General features: G+C 44.8%; 9 non-coding genes across 9 annotated transcripts; 4 read left to right on the top strand and 5 right to left on the bottom strand.

Annotated features, from left to right (window-relative positions):
• Nucleotides 1-5213: 5213 nt before the first annotated feature.
• Nucleotides 5214-5286, top strand: trnav-aac (transfer RNA valine (anticodon AAC)). Its single transcript has one exon. It is a non-coding gene; the product is annotated as a tRNA-Val (tRNA).
• A 352-nt stretch (nucleotides 5287-5638) lies between these two features.
• On the top strand, nucleotides 5639-5711 carry trnav-cac (transfer RNA valine (anticodon CAC)). Its single transcript has one exon. It is a non-coding gene; the product is annotated as a tRNA-Val (tRNA).
• A 414-nt stretch (nucleotides 5712-6125) lies between these two features.
• Nucleotides 6126-6317, bottom strand: LOC140353264 (U2 spliceosomal RNA). The gene has a single exon (XR_011925902.1). It is a non-coding gene; the product is annotated as a U2 spliceosomal RNA (small nuclear RNA).
• Nucleotides 6318-6482: 165 nt separating this feature from the next.
• LOC140353242 (U1 spliceosomal RNA) lies at nucleotides 6483-6648 on the bottom strand. The gene has a single exon (XR_011925880.1). It is a non-coding gene; the product is annotated as a U1 spliceosomal RNA (small nuclear RNA).
• Nucleotides 6649-6935: 287 nt separating this feature from the next.
• On the bottom strand, nucleotides 6936-7049 carry LOC140353233 (U5 spliceosomal RNA). The gene has a single exon (XR_011925871.1). It is a non-coding gene; the product is annotated as a U5 spliceosomal RNA (small nuclear RNA).
• A 562-nt stretch (nucleotides 7050-7611) lies between these two features.
• On the top strand, nucleotides 7612-7684 carry trnav-cac (transfer RNA valine (anticodon CAC)). The gene has a single exon. It is a non-coding gene; the product is annotated as a tRNA-Val (tRNA).
• Nucleotides 7685-8098: 414 nt separating this feature from the next.
• On the bottom strand, nucleotides 8099-8290 carry LOC140353275 (U2 spliceosomal RNA). Its single transcript, XR_011925912.1, has one exon. It is a non-coding gene; the product is annotated as a U2 spliceosomal RNA (small nuclear RNA).
• A 165-nt stretch (nucleotides 8291-8455) lies between these two features.
• LOC140353241 (U1 spliceosomal RNA) lies at nucleotides 8456-8621 on the bottom strand. The gene has a single exon (XR_011925879.1). It is a non-coding gene; the product is annotated as a U1 spliceosomal RNA (small nuclear RNA).
• A 5458-nt stretch (nucleotides 8622-14079) lies between these two features.
• Nucleotides 14080-14152, top strand: trnav-aac (transfer RNA valine (anticodon AAC)). The gene has a single exon. It is a non-coding gene; the product is annotated as a tRNA-Val (tRNA).
• The last annotated feature ends 160 nt before the right edge of the window (nucleotides 14153-14312 follow it).

Raw genomic sequence — 14312 nt, 5'->3', positions numbered from 1 at the left:
TGAGGGCACACGGGGCTTCATCACGGGCAGTGTACTTCTGTTCACGCGCTCATTTGCATCGGCGGTCGCGCGGCAAAAGGGACACGACAGGCCCGCGCGTCGTTTCTGTAGTGTAGCAGTTATCACGTTCGCCTAACGCGCGAAAGGTCCTCGGCTCGAAACCGGGCAGAAACAAAGCCTCCTTTTATGTTTGCTTCAATCTTTTAAACACAGTTTACAAAAGTCAATACAATTACACATTATTTACCAAAACTATGAATACAGCAAGTCTTTAAAAGAGTTTGGAATTTTCCATAAATTGATTATTTCTTCTCTCTTTCCTTCCACTAAATCTCTTAAAACATAATCTTTAAAAATATTCATAACACATTTCATCAACAACATTTCTGACATTTGATAGTTTTTAAAAGTCAATACATTCCTTGATTTCCAGATAGCTTCTTTTATACAATTAACTATAATCCACCACCTCTCCTTATTTTGGAATTTTGCAGTTTCACCATAGGCAATATTGTTATAACTTGATGGAATTTTCCCAACATTTTTCAGCCATGGGGATACTGTTACCCAGGCATTCACAGCAAAAGGGCATGTCCAAAAAACGTGTAAATGAGTTTCCTCACTGCCACAAAAGGGTCTCGGGCATCTTGGGCTTGGTGTAAAGTGTCTTTTAAAAAGGAACTCTCGGGTTGGCAAACATTTATGGCCAATTTGCCAGGCCAAATCTCTGTGTCTGTTCGTAAGTTTTTGAAAATGTATATTTTCCCATGCCCTTTTGCTCTCTTGTGCCGATAAAAGATCTACCGGGGTAAGTTTCTCCAAATCTACGGACAGTTTTTGTTCTATTTTTCTCCTTGTCAGTTCTGTCGATGGTACCTGGCTAAGTCCTTTGGATAAGTTCTCAAGCACATGTTTGTAGACTGATGGGCAAATCTCGGCGTGGGGGACATCCATTGATGGTCTTTTTCCCCATGTGATTAAAACTTTTCTACCCACCCACAATTTTGCAAAATAGTGCCACAAAATTTCCCTTTCTGGTAGAAGGACTGCCTTTAAAATTGGGGCCAAGAACATTGCTTCAAATTTTGCCTCGATTAATGGCACCCCGATACCCCCGCACAGTGGGAGGCGATGCATTATATTTCGTTTGAGTCTCTCTGATTTCCCCCCCCCAGATAAACTGGAACAACATCTTCTTCAGAGTCTTAAGTATCCGATAGGGGGCAGGAAACACAGTCGCCAGATTATTCACTGAAGCCAACAGTACCGAGTTCACAATTAAGACTTTCCCAGTAAATGTAAGCTCCCTATCTTGCCATGCTCTTAAATTGGCTGTCAATTTGGGTAGCTTTGACTCCCAGTTTTTTACTTCCATGTCTTTTCCTATCTGAATTCCCAAGACTTTAATTGTGTCTTTATTTTTAATCAGGTCTATATTTTCGTATTTCTCTTTCCAATTCAAATAAAGTATTTTGGTTTTGTTCTTATTAACCCTTGTGCTTGCAGCGAGAGTAAAGTTTTCACAGACCTTTAAGGCTTCTCCTATAGATTTATTGTCTGAAAGTAACAAAGTGATATCATCCATATAAACTGATATTTTTGCCTGTCTATTTTCACTTCCTGGCACAAAAATTCCTTTTATGTCATTGTTCCTTCTAAGGGCACAAACTAGCGGTTCTATTGCTAAAATAAATAATGTGGGTGACAAGGGGCACCCTTGTCTGACCCCAGCCCGGATATCTATAGCATTTGTTTGTTGTCCATTAACTATTACCACACTATGGCAGTCAGTGTACAAGAGGTTAACCCACCGTCTAAAATTTTCTCCAAAACCAAAATGTTTCAACACTGCTTTTATATAATCGTGGCTTATGCTATCAAAAGCTTTTTCGAGGTCCAAACTTAGTATACATAGGGGGCTGTTACGTTCTTTACAGAGGAGATACGTGTCTCTCACCAGGGCTAGGCTATCTGTCATTGTCCGTCCTTGTACTCCACATGTTTGTTCACTCTCCACCAGGTCACCAACGATGGGTTGAGTTCGTAAAAATAAAACCTTGGCCAGTATTTTTACATCGACACCTAGAAGGGTTAGTGGTCTCCAGTTCTGTAGATTCTGTTTTTGTCCTTTTTTGTGAAGGAGGGAGATTGCCCCCCGTCTCAATGATGATGGCAACGCTCCTTTGCCAAGACTTTCGTTGTACATCTCCAAAAGGGGGAGTTTCAGCTGCTCCCAAAAGGTAACGTAAAACTCTTTGGGGAGACCATCCAAGCCTGGAGTTTTATTGTCTTTCATACTTGTAATGGCTTTTGTCAGTTCTGCCAATGTTATATTTTTGTCTAAGGATTCCTTCACTGAAGTACTAAGTTTTCCAGTAGTCTTAGAAAGAAAAGTGTCCATCATTTTGCTAGACACCAGTGTGTCCTGATAGAGATTGGCAAAAAAGGACCTAATAATGTGAATGATTTTTTCCATGTCCTTCTCTTCTTTTCCTTCCTGATCATAGACAGATGTTATATGGTGCTTTGCTTTTGCTATTTTTTGGAAAAAGTACCGGGAACATTTCTCATTTTCCTCTAGATGTTGGATCCTGCTTCTCAGGAGGATACTTTTACTCTTCTCCCTCATTAGTTCACATAGTTTTGCTTTTAGTGTGACAATCTCTTGTTGCATGTCAAAGCCGTTTTGTGCCAGTTTATAGTAGTTTTGAAGTTTTCTTTGAAGTCTAGAATAAAACATTCTCTTTCTAGCGGCCAGTGTTTTACTCTCTGACATGAAGAAGGATTTTGTCCTGGATTTAATATCTTCCCACCAGTCTCCACAGGAGTTATGGAGATCTCGTAGGGTTTTCCATTGTTCAAATTTTCCTTTTAATTTTTCTACTATGTATTTGTTCTGTAATAAAGCAATATTTAATTTCCACGGGCCCGTATGGCGTTTCAACCCTCCTTTAATGTCTATCACGGTGGTTAGCTTAAAGTGATCTGAAAAGACAACTGGTGTTCTCCAACATTTAAGGGGGAGAAGGCCTCGGGACACCAGGGTAAGATCAATACGTGAGAAGGATTTGCCATTAGACCACGTAAAGTCTGGTTTTGACCCTAAACTTTCCGCACAGTCTTTCAAATGACAGTCTCTTATTAAATTCGCCAAAGCGTGTGAGCTGGCATCTAGTTTTGCCGTAGTAGCTCGTTTTGTCAATCTGTCTGTTCTAGTCAAGATGCAGTTAAAGTCACCCCCAATGACAACTTCATATTTGCAAAAAAATAAAGTCTGTAAAAGTTCCAAGGTTTTAAGTCTTCCTTGCACTGTGGGTGGACAATAAACACTGATAACTCTAAGTTGTTTTCCATTTTGATCTAAGTCTACAGAGAGTATTCTTCCATCACTTATTCTCTGGACTCTGTTTATATTAAAATGGTGACCTCGGAGCAAGATGGCTACCCCAGAGTTCTTGTTTTCATTATCTCCAGACCAAAAGGATTGTCCATGAGGCCATCTACTTTCATAATCTCTATAACTATCTTTAAAAGGTATATTACATTCTTGGAGACAGAAAATATCTCCAATTCCATTATGCAGTTCATTGAAAACTGTCTGGCACTTTAACAATTCATTCAAGCCTCTTGTATTAATTGTGACTACTGAGAGAGAGGTCATATTAATAGTTGGAGGAGTTTACCACTAAACCATTTTCTCCTTGTGTTCTGTGACCCTTCCTTTTTTTCTTTTGTGGATTTGGGGGGCCTTCCGCCGATTTTATTTTTGTCACAACTGTAAACGTGTTCACGCTAGTATGGTCAAGGAATTCGGTGGAGGGAGACGAGGCAGGTGGCCATACCTTTTCAGACTGCTCTAGGTGGAAAGATTCCTCACTTGACGTGTTCTGAAGGCGTTTTACCGCCCCCTGCCGTTCCAAAAATTCCACTTGAGTGTCCGGAAGAAAGGTTTCAGCTGTTGCTGCTAAACCATCTTGACTATCCTCTTGCGGTGCAGGTTCCCCCTGTGTGCCCTCCTCCTGGAAGGGGGGGAGGCTGGCCAACAGGGCGTCGAAGACCCCTTCTGCATCCTGTAGAGTTTTGGGGACATCCTGAAGTCTCACTGTGGGTGGTTCTTTTGGAGAGTTGTCCGGTCCATCTGCCTTGTCCATTCTGTCTTGTGACACGGGATTCTCATCAAAGAGTTGGGAATAGGGATCCGGGTCATCTTGGCATGATACTGATGTTGTCACTGTATTCCCTTTCACTCTATTAGCATAGGCTTGTGGGCAGTCCTTAAAGAGATGGGTGTCCGCCGAACACAGGTTGCATTTAACTGAAACTGTGCATAGTGATGTGGGATGATCCAGGGATTTGCACTTTCTGCATTGGGCTACATTGCACCCTGCTGCCAGGTGATCAAGGCTGCCGCATCTTCTGCATTTCCGTGGCTGCCCCGGATAAAAGACAGAGCCTCGGAAAGCCCCCAGTTGAATGGAGTTAGGGAGATGTTGAAGTTCCCCGTTAGTTCTTCTTAACTTCACTTCCAGCCGCTTGGTTCCTGTTTTAATGCCATCGATGTCTACAACCTCTGTTGCTTTTAGGACATCGCAGAAGAAAGAGGCCCATGTCTTGACATCATCCAGTCTCACTTTTTCTGAATAGATAACGATATGGACAGTTTTTTTATCCAAATCAGTGAGAGGAGTAACGTTCACCTGCTGGAAGACAGTGGTGGATGTTTTCTTCCTCTCGTACAACTCCAAACATGTCTCCAGATGCTTCGTTGTGGTGAAAACGACTTCAAAAATCTTTTTGCCAGGAAAGGCAAATATAAAGTCCAGTTGATTCGTTGTTACAGCCAGTTCTTTTTGCAAAAGGCGTCTGCTGAAGGTCAATCGATCCATTTCCAGTTCTCCCAGTAGTTCGAAGCGGAGTGCATTCCGCCGGGGGCCGTGCGAAGCTGCTGCCATTTCCTCATCTGCCGATGTTGGAGCACGTCGCTTAAAGTGTTGTGCTCCATACTCCGCACAGCCCCAACACTTGTGATCTTTTTAGTAAAAGGCGAAAGATTTATACGCTCTGAAGAGAAACAAGAGTGCCACGTTGCAGCGCCACACGGCGTCCAGTACTTGAGGGCACACGGGGCTTCATCACGGGCAGTGTACTTCTGTTCACGCGCTCATTTGCATCGGCGGTCGCGCGGCAAAAGGGACACGACAGGCTCGCACGTCGTTTCTGTAGTGTAGCGGTTATCACGTTCGCCTAACGCGCGAAAGGTCCTCGGCTCGAAACCGGGCAGAAACAAAGCCTCCTTTTATGTTTGCTTCAATCTTTGACACGGTTCATTCCAAACTCGATGGTTTATTCCTAGAAAAGAGGGAGGAGCGGCGGAATTGTCGGCGTAGTCCTTCAAACTTTTCATCACAGAGATCGGGGGAAAAAGACACCGACACACACGCCCAAAATAAAAAAAAAAAAAGGGCCCCCCCTGCAGCCCCATATGTCCTCGTTAGTATAGTGGACAGTATCTCCGCTTGTCACGCGGAAGACCTGGGTTCGATTCCCAGACGGGGAGAGAAAGTGCGTTTTACCCAGCACGAAAGCGTTGCACTGACGCTGAGGACTTGTCCCACCAACGTACCTGCGCTACACTATCGCTTCTGTAGTGTAGCGGTTATCACGTTTGCCTCACACGCAAAAGGTCCCCGGCTCGAAACCGGGCAGAAGCACGCCCTCATGCGAAGACTTTACTTGTCGAGGATGGGTTTGAAAGTCGGTGTTGCGTTTGACCCCCCCCCAAAAAAAAAAAAAACAACTAGTCACATGTACTGTACTTCACAAAGGGGCCACTCAAATTCCAAAGGTGGCCTATTTTGCACAAGGGTTTACGTGGAATGGGCTACCTCCCAAGGGGGTTGGGTTTAGGAACAGATACTTCACCTTCCCTCCCCCTCTTCTCCAGTCAGGGCTTTTGGCGGGAGATTTGAAATATCCAGCCCTTCCACTCAAAACGTCTCCGAGAATTTTTGTCCACTTCCGGAGCAGACAAACGGCAAGGAAGCGTTTAACATGAGGGTATGATGGCACATTTGCATGTAACGTGACGGCGAAAACAAACTGAATGACTTTTTTTAACCTGAGAGAGGAGGTGCACCGTTCTCGGAGGTACTGCAATACCGAGCCGATGCGTGGAGTGGACGGAGCAAGCCCCAAATTCCATCTCCCTGGTCCAAAAATCAATTTAATATACGGTCCCCGGGTAGGGGACGTATCAGATATTAAACTGATAAGAACAGATACTACACTTGATCTTAGCCAAAAGGCCGAGAAGCGATGCCCACAATGGGTTCGGGGAGCAGTGAGCTCTCCCCACGCTGACCCTCCCGTCAACGGTCCAAAGCGGCGCCCGCGCAAAGCGCCCGGCGGAGGGGCCGGAGCGCGAGCGGCGTACATGGAAACGACCCTTTGGGTTTTTTTTTTTTTCCTCTGACAAAAAACAAGAGGGGAGAGCGCGAACGCAGTCCCCCACTACCAGAAATTATGCAGTTGAGATTCCCACATTTGGGGAATTCACAGGGGTCAGCACATCCTGTTTGTGCAATGGACGAGCCTCGCCCTGGGTGAACCACCTTCCTGATCATGGTGTCGCCCCTGCCAGGTAAGTATGAGTTGCTCCGCTCCGAGCCAAGGCCCAGGCCCTGGAAGAGGCAATGTGGCAGCATGGTCCTTCCGGCCATTTGCATGGACCAGCTTCCACCCGACGATTGAGCCCCAGGTTAAACGGCAGCGATACACACGCAAGTCTGTGCGTTCTAAGCACTCTTTTTTACTTTTAAAGTTCTTGAACACGGGATGCCAAACGGAGGGTACGCAAGGGCATGTTTAAAGGCCGACAAGACACAACCTTTGCTCTTGGAGGATGACCGCTTGCTTGCTTTAGACATAGGTAGAAAAGCCCCGCATTGAAGCAGGGCATCAAAAAATTGGAAAGATCTCTTGTTGTCCCTCTCCACGGAAATCTTTAGTAAAAGGCGAAAGATTTATACGCCCTGAAGAGAAACAAGAGTGCCACGTTGCAGCGCCACACGGCGTCAAGTACTTGAGGGCACACGGGGCTTCATCACGGGCAGTGTACTTCTGTTCACGCGCTCATTTGCATCGGCGGTCGCGCGGCAAAAGGGACACGACAGGCTCGCACGTCGTTTCTGTAGTGTAGCGGTTATCACGTTCGCCTAATGCGCGAAAGGTCCTCGGCTCGAAACCGGGCAGAAACAAAGCCTCCTTTTATGTTTGCTTCAATCTTTGACACGGTTCATTCCAAACTCGATGGTTTATTCCTAGAAAAGAGGGAGGAGCGGCGGAATTGTCGGCGTAGTCCTTCAAACTTTTCATCACAGAGATCGGGGGAAAAAGACACCGACACACACGCCCAAAAAAAAAAAAAAAAAAAAAGGGGCCCCCCTGCAGCCCCATATGTCCTCGTTAGTATAGTGGACAGTATCTCCGCTTGTCACGCTGAAGACCTGGCTTCAATTCCCAGACGGGGAGAGAAAGTGCGTTTTACCGAGCACGAAAGCGTTGCACTGACGCTGAGGACTTGTCCCACCAACGTACCTGCGCTACACTATCGCTTCTGTAGTGTAGCGGTTATCACGTTTGCCTCACACGCAAAAGGTCCCCGGCTCGAAACCGGGCAGAAGCACGCCCTCATGCGAAGACTTTACTTGTCGAGGATGGGTTTGAAAGTCGGTGTTGCGTTTGACCCCCCCCCAAAAAAAAAAAAAACAACTAGTCACATGTACTGTACTTCACAAAGGGGCCACTCAAATTCCAAAGGTGGCCTATTTTGCACAAGGGTTTACGTGGAATGGGCTACCTCCCAAGGGGGTTGGGTTTAGGAACAGATACTTCACCTTCCCTCCCCCTCTTCTCCAGTCAGGGCTTTTGGCGGGAGATTTGAAATATCCAGCCCTTCCACTCAAAACGTCTCCGAGAATTTTTGTCCACTTCCGGAGCAGACAAACGGCAAGGAAGCGTTTAACATGAGGGTATGATGGCACATTTGCATGTAACGTGACGGCGAAAACAAACTGAATGACTTTTTTTAACCTGAGAGAGGAGGTGCACCGTTCTCGGAGGTACTGCAATAGCGAGCCGATGCGTGGAGTGGACGGAGCAAGCCCCAAATTCCATCTCCCTGGTCCAAAAATCAATTTAATATACGGTCCCCGGGTAGGGGACGTATCAGATATTAAACTGATAAGAACAGATACTACACTTGATCTTAGCCAAAAGGCCGAGAAGCGATGCCCACAATGGGTTCGGGGAGCAGTGAGCTCTCCCCACGCTGACCCTCCCGTCAACGGTCCAAAGCGGCGCCCGCGCAAAGCGCCCAGCGGAGGGGCCGGAGCGCGAGCGGCGTACATGGAAACGACCCTTTGGGTTGTTTTTTTTTTCCTCTGACAAAAAACAAGAGGGGAGAGCGCGAACGCAGTCCCCCACTACCAGAAATTATGCAGTTGAGATTCCCACATTTGGGGAATTCACAGGGGTCAGCACATCCTGTTTGTGCAATGGACGAGCCTCGCCCTGGGTGAACCACCTTCCTGATCATGGTGTCGCCCCTGCCAGGTAAGTATGAGTTGCTCCGCTCCGAGCCAAGGCCCAGGCCCTGGAAGAGGCAATGTGGCAGCATGGTCCTTCCGGCCATTTGCATGGACCAGCTTCCACCCGACGATTGAGCCCCAGGTTAAACGGCAGCGATACACACGCAAGTCTGTGCGTTCTAAGCACTCTTTTTTACTTTTAAAGTTCTTGAACACGGGATGCCAAACGGAGGGTACGCAAGGGCATGTTTAAAGGCCGACAAGACACAACCTTTGCTCTTGGAGGATGACCGCTTGCTTGCTTTAGACATAGGTAGAAAAGCCCCGCATTGAAGCAGGGCATCAAAAAATTGGAAAGATCTCTTGTTGTCCCTCTCCACGGAAATCTTTAGTAAAAGGCACTTTTCACTTTTCAGGCGGTTTTTATTATTTCATAGCAATAAATTTCTTTCAAAATACTTTCCACACTTAAAACACATCTTTTAAACACAGTTTACAAAAGTCAATACAATTACACATTATTTACCAAAACTATGAATACAGCAAGTCTTTAAAAGAGTTTGGAATTTTCCATAAATTGATTATTTCTTCTCTCTTTCCTTCCACTAAATCTCTTAAAACATAATCTTTAAAAATATTCATAACACATTTCATCAACAACATTTCTGACATTTGATAGTTTTTAAAAGTCAATACATTCCTTGATTTCCAGATAGCTTCTTTTATACAATTAACTATAATCCACCACCTCTCCTTATTTTGGAATTTTGCAGTTTCACCATAGGCAATATTGTTATAACTTGATGGAATTTTCCCAACATTTTTCAGCCATGGGGATACTGTTACCCAGGCATTCACAGCAAAAGGGCATGTCCAAAAAACGTGTAAATGAGTTTCCTCACTGCCACAAAAGGGTCTCGGGCATCTTGGGCTTGGTGTAAAGTGTCTTTTAAAAAGGAACTCTCGGGTTGGCAAACATTTATGGCCAATTTGCCAGGCCAAATCTCTGTGTCTGTTCGTAAGTTTTTGAAAATGTATATTTTCCCATGCCCTTTTGCTCTCTTGTGCCGATAAAAGATCTACCGGGGTAAGTTTCTCCAAATCTACGGACAGTTTTTGTTCTATTTTTCTCCTTGTCAGTTCTGTCGATGGTACCTGGCTAAGTCCTTTGGATAAGTTCTCAAGCACATGTTTGTAGACTGATGGGCAAATCTCGGCGTGGGGGACATCCATTGATGGTCTTTTTCCCCATGTGATTAAAACTTTTCTACCCACCCACAATTTTGCAAAATAGTGCCACAAAATTTCCCTTTCTGGTAGAAGGACTGCCTTTAAAATTGGGGCCAAGAACATTGCTTCAAATTTTGCCTCGATTAATGGCACCCCGATACCCCCGCACAGTGGGAGGCGATGCATTATATTTCGTTTGAGTCTCTCTGATTTCCCCCCCCAGATAAACTGGAACAACATCTTCTTCAGAGTCTTAAGTATCCGATAGGGGGCAGGAAACACAGTCGCCAGATTATTCACTGAAGCCAACAGTACCGAGTTCACAATTAAGACTTTCCCAGTAAATGTAAGCTCCCTATCTTGCCATGCTCTTAAATTAGCTGTCAATTTGGGTAGCTTTGACTCCCAGTTTTTTACTTCCATGTCTTTTCCTATCTGAATTCCCAAGACTTTAATTGTGTCTTTATTTTTAATCAGGTCTATATTTTCGTATTTCTCTTTCCAATTCAAATAAAGTATTTTGGTTTTGTTCTTATTAACCCTTGTGCTTGCAGCGAGAGTAAAGTTTTCACAGACCTTTAAGGCTTCTCCTATAGATTTATTGTCTGAAAGTAACAAAGTGATATCATCCATATAAACTGATATTTTTGCCTGTCTATTTTCACTTCCTGGCACAAAAATTCCTTTTATGTCATTGTTCCTTCTAAGGGCACAAACTAGCGGTTCTATTGCTAAAATAAATAATGTGGGTGACAAGGGGCACCCTTGTCTGACCCCAGCCCGGATATCCATAGCATTTGTTTGTTGTCCATTAACTATTACCACACTATGGCAGTCAGTGTACAAGAGGTTAACCCACCGTCTAAAATTTTCTCCAAAACCAAAATGTTTCAACACTGCTTTTATATAATCGTGGCTTATGCTATCAAAAGCTTTTTCGAGGTCCAAACTTAGTATACATAGGGGGCTGTTACGTTCTTTACAGAGGAGATACGTGTCTCTCACCAGGGCTAGGCTATCTGTCATTGTCCGTCCTTGTACTCCACATGTTTGTTCACTCTCCACCAGGTCACCAACGATGGGTTGAGTTCGTAAAAATAAAACCTTGGCCAGTATTTTTACATCGACACCTAGAAGGGTTAGTGGTCTCCAGTTCTGTAGATTCTGTTTTTGTCCTTTTTTGTGAAGGAGGGAGATTGCCCCCCGTCTCAATGATGATGGCAACGCTCCTTTGCCAAGACTTTCGTTGTACATCTCCAAAAGGGGGAGTTTCAGCTGCTCCCAAAAGGTAACGTAAAACTCTTTGGGGAGACCATCCAAGCCTGGAGTTTTATTGTCTTTCATACTTGTAATGGCTTTTGTCAGTTCTGCCAATGTTATATTTTTGTCTAAGGATTCCTTCACTGAAGTACTAAGTTTTCCAGTAGTCTTAGAAAGAAAAGTGTCCATCATTTTGCTAGACACCAGTGTGTCCTGATAGAGATTGGCAAAAAAGGACCTAATAATGTGAATGATTTTTTCCATGTCCTTCTCTTCTTTTCCTTCCTGATCATAGACAGATGTTATATGGTGCTTTGCTTTTGCTATTTTTTGGAAAAAGTACCGGGAACATTTCTCATTTTCCTCTAGATGTTGGATCCTGCTTCTCAGGAGGATACTTTTACTCTTCTCCCTCATTAGTTCACATAGTTTTGCTTTTAGTGTGACAATCTCTTGTTGCATGTCAAAGCCGTTTTGTGCCAGTTTATAGTAGTTTTGAAGTTTTCTTTGAAGTCTAGAATAAAACATTCTCTTTCTAGCGGCCAGTGTTTTACTCTCTGACATGAAGAAGGATTTTGTCCTGGATTTAATATCTTCCCACCAGTCTCCACAGGAGTTATGGAGATCTCGTAGGGTTTTCCATTGTTCAAATTTTCCTTTTAATTTTTCTACTATGTATTTGTTCTGTAATAAAGCAATATTTAATTTCCACGGGCCCGTATGGCGTTTCAACCCTCCTTTAATGTCTATCACGGTGGTTAGCTTAAAGTGATCTGAAAAGACAACTGGTGTTCTCCAACATTTAAGGGGGAGAAGGCCTCGGGACACCAGGGTAAGATCAATACGTGAGAAGGATTTGCCATTAGACCACGTAAAGTCTGGTTTTGACCCTAAACTTTCCGCACAGTCTTTCAAATGACAGTCTCTTATTAAATTCGCCAAAGCGTGTGAGCTGGCATCTAGTTTTGCCGTAGTAGCTCGTTTTGTCAATCTGTCTGTTCTAGTCAAGATGCAGTTAAAGTCACCCCCAATGACAACTTCATATTTGCAAAAAATTAAAGTCTGTAAAAGTTCCAAGGTTTTAAGTCTTCCTTGCACTGTGGGTGGACAATAAACACTGATAACTCTAAGTTGTTTTCCATTTTGATCTAAGTCTACAGAGAGTATTCTTCCATCACTTATTCTCTGGACTCTGTTTATATTAAAATGGTGACCTCGGAGCAAGATCGCTACCCCAGAGTTCTTGTTTTCATTATCTCCAGACCAAAAGGATTGTCCATGAGGCCATCTACTTTCATAATCTCTATAACTATCTTTAAAAGGTATATTACATTCTTGGAGACAGAAAATATCTCCAATTCCATTATGCAGTTCATTGAAAACTGTCTGGCACTTTAACAATTCATTCAAGCCTCTTGTATTAATTGTGACTACCGAGAGAGAGGTCATATTAATAGTTGGAGGAGTTTACCACTAAACCATTTTCTCCTTGTGTTCTGTGACCCTTCCTTTTTTTCTTTTGTGGATTTGGGGGGCCTTCCGCCGATTTTATTTTTGTCACAACTGTAAACGTGTTCACGCTAGTATGGTCAAGGAATTCGGTGGAGGGAGACGAGGCAGGTGGCCATACCTTTTCAGACTGCTCTAGGTGGAAAGATTCCTCACTTGACGTGTTCTGAAGGCGTTTTACCGCCCCCTGCCGTTCCAAAAATTCCACTTGAGTGTCCGGAAGAAAGGTTTCAGCTGTTGCTGCTAAACCATCTTGACTATCCTCTTGCGGTGCAGGTTCCCCTTGTGTGCCCTCCTCCTGGAAGGGGGGGAGGCTGGCCAACAGGGCGTCGAAGACCCCTTCTGCATCCTGTAGAGTTTTGGGGACATCCTGAAGTCTCACTGTGGGTGGTTCTTTTGGAGAGTTGTCCGGTCCATCTGCCTTGTCCATTCTGTCTTGTGACACGGGATTCTCATCAAAGAGTTGGGAATAGGGATCCGGGTCATCTTGGCATGATACTGATGTTGTCACTGTATTCCCTTTCACTCTATTAGCATAGGCTTGTGGGCAGTCCTTAAAGAGATGGGTGTCCGCCGAACACAGGTTGCATTTAACTGAAACTGTGCATAGTGATGTGGGATGATCCAGGGATTTGCACTTTCTGCATTGGGCTACATTGCACCCTGCTGCCAGGTGATCAAGGCTGCCGCATCTTCTGCATTTCCGTGGCTGCCCCGGATAAAAGACAGAGCCTCGGAAAGCCCCCAGTTGAATGGAGTTAGGGAGATGTTGAAGTTCCCCGTTAGTTCTTCTTAACTTCACTTCCAGCCGCTTGGTTCCTGTTTTAATGCCATCGATGTCTACAACCTCTGTTGCTTTTAGGACATCGCAGAAGAAAGAGGCCCATGTCTTGACATCATCCAGTCTCACTTTTTCTGAATAGATAACGATATGGACAGTTTTTTTATCCAAATCAGTGAGAGGAGTAACGTTCACCTGCTGGAAGACAGTGGTGGATGTTTTCTTCCTCTCGTACAACTCCAAACATGTCTCCAGATGCTTCGTTGTGGTGAAAACGACTTCAAAAATCTTTTTGCCAGGAAAGGCAAATATAAAGTCCAGTTGATTCGTTGTTACAGCCAGTTCTTTTTGCAAAAGGCGTCTGCTGAAGGTCAATCGATCCATTTCCAGTTCTCCCAGTAGTTCGAAGCGGAGTGCATTCCGCCGGGGGCCGTGCGAAGCTGCTGCCATTTCCTCATCTGCCGATGTTGGAGCACGTCGCTTAAAGTGTTGTGCTCCATACTCCGCACAGCCCCAACACTTGTGATCTTTTTAGTAAAAGGCGAAAGATTTATACGCTCTGAAGAGAAACAAGAGTGCCACGTTGCAGCGCCACACGGCGTCCAGTACTTGAGGGCACACGGGGCTTCATCACGGGCAGTGTACTTCTGTTCACGCGCTCATTTGCATCGGCGGTCGCGCGGCAAAAGGGACACGACAGGCTCGCACGTCGTTTCTGTAGTGTAGCGGTTATCACGTTCGCCTAACGCGCGAAAGGTCCTCGGCTCGAAACCGGGCAGAAACAAAGCCTCCTTTTATGTTTGCTTCAATCTTTGACACGGTTCATTCCAAACTCGATGGTTTATTCCTAGAAAAGAGGGAGGAGCGGCGGAATTGTCGGCGTAGTCCTTCAAACTTTTCATCACAGAGATCGGGGGAAAAAGACACCGACACACACGCCCAAA

This window comes from Eucyclogobius newberryi, unplaced genomic scaffold (assembly GCF_026437365.1).
Source record: "Eucyclogobius newberryi isolate DKJ021-1_F unplaced genomic scaffold, fEucNew1.0.hap1 SCAF_88, whole genome shotgun sequence".
Taxonomy (NCBI): domain Eukaryota; kingdom Metazoa; phylum Chordata; class Actinopteri; order Gobiiformes; family Gobiidae; genus Eucyclogobius; species Eucyclogobius newberryi.
Note: the sequence above shows the minus strand (reverse complement) of the source record. Positions and strands in the feature narration are given on the sequence as shown.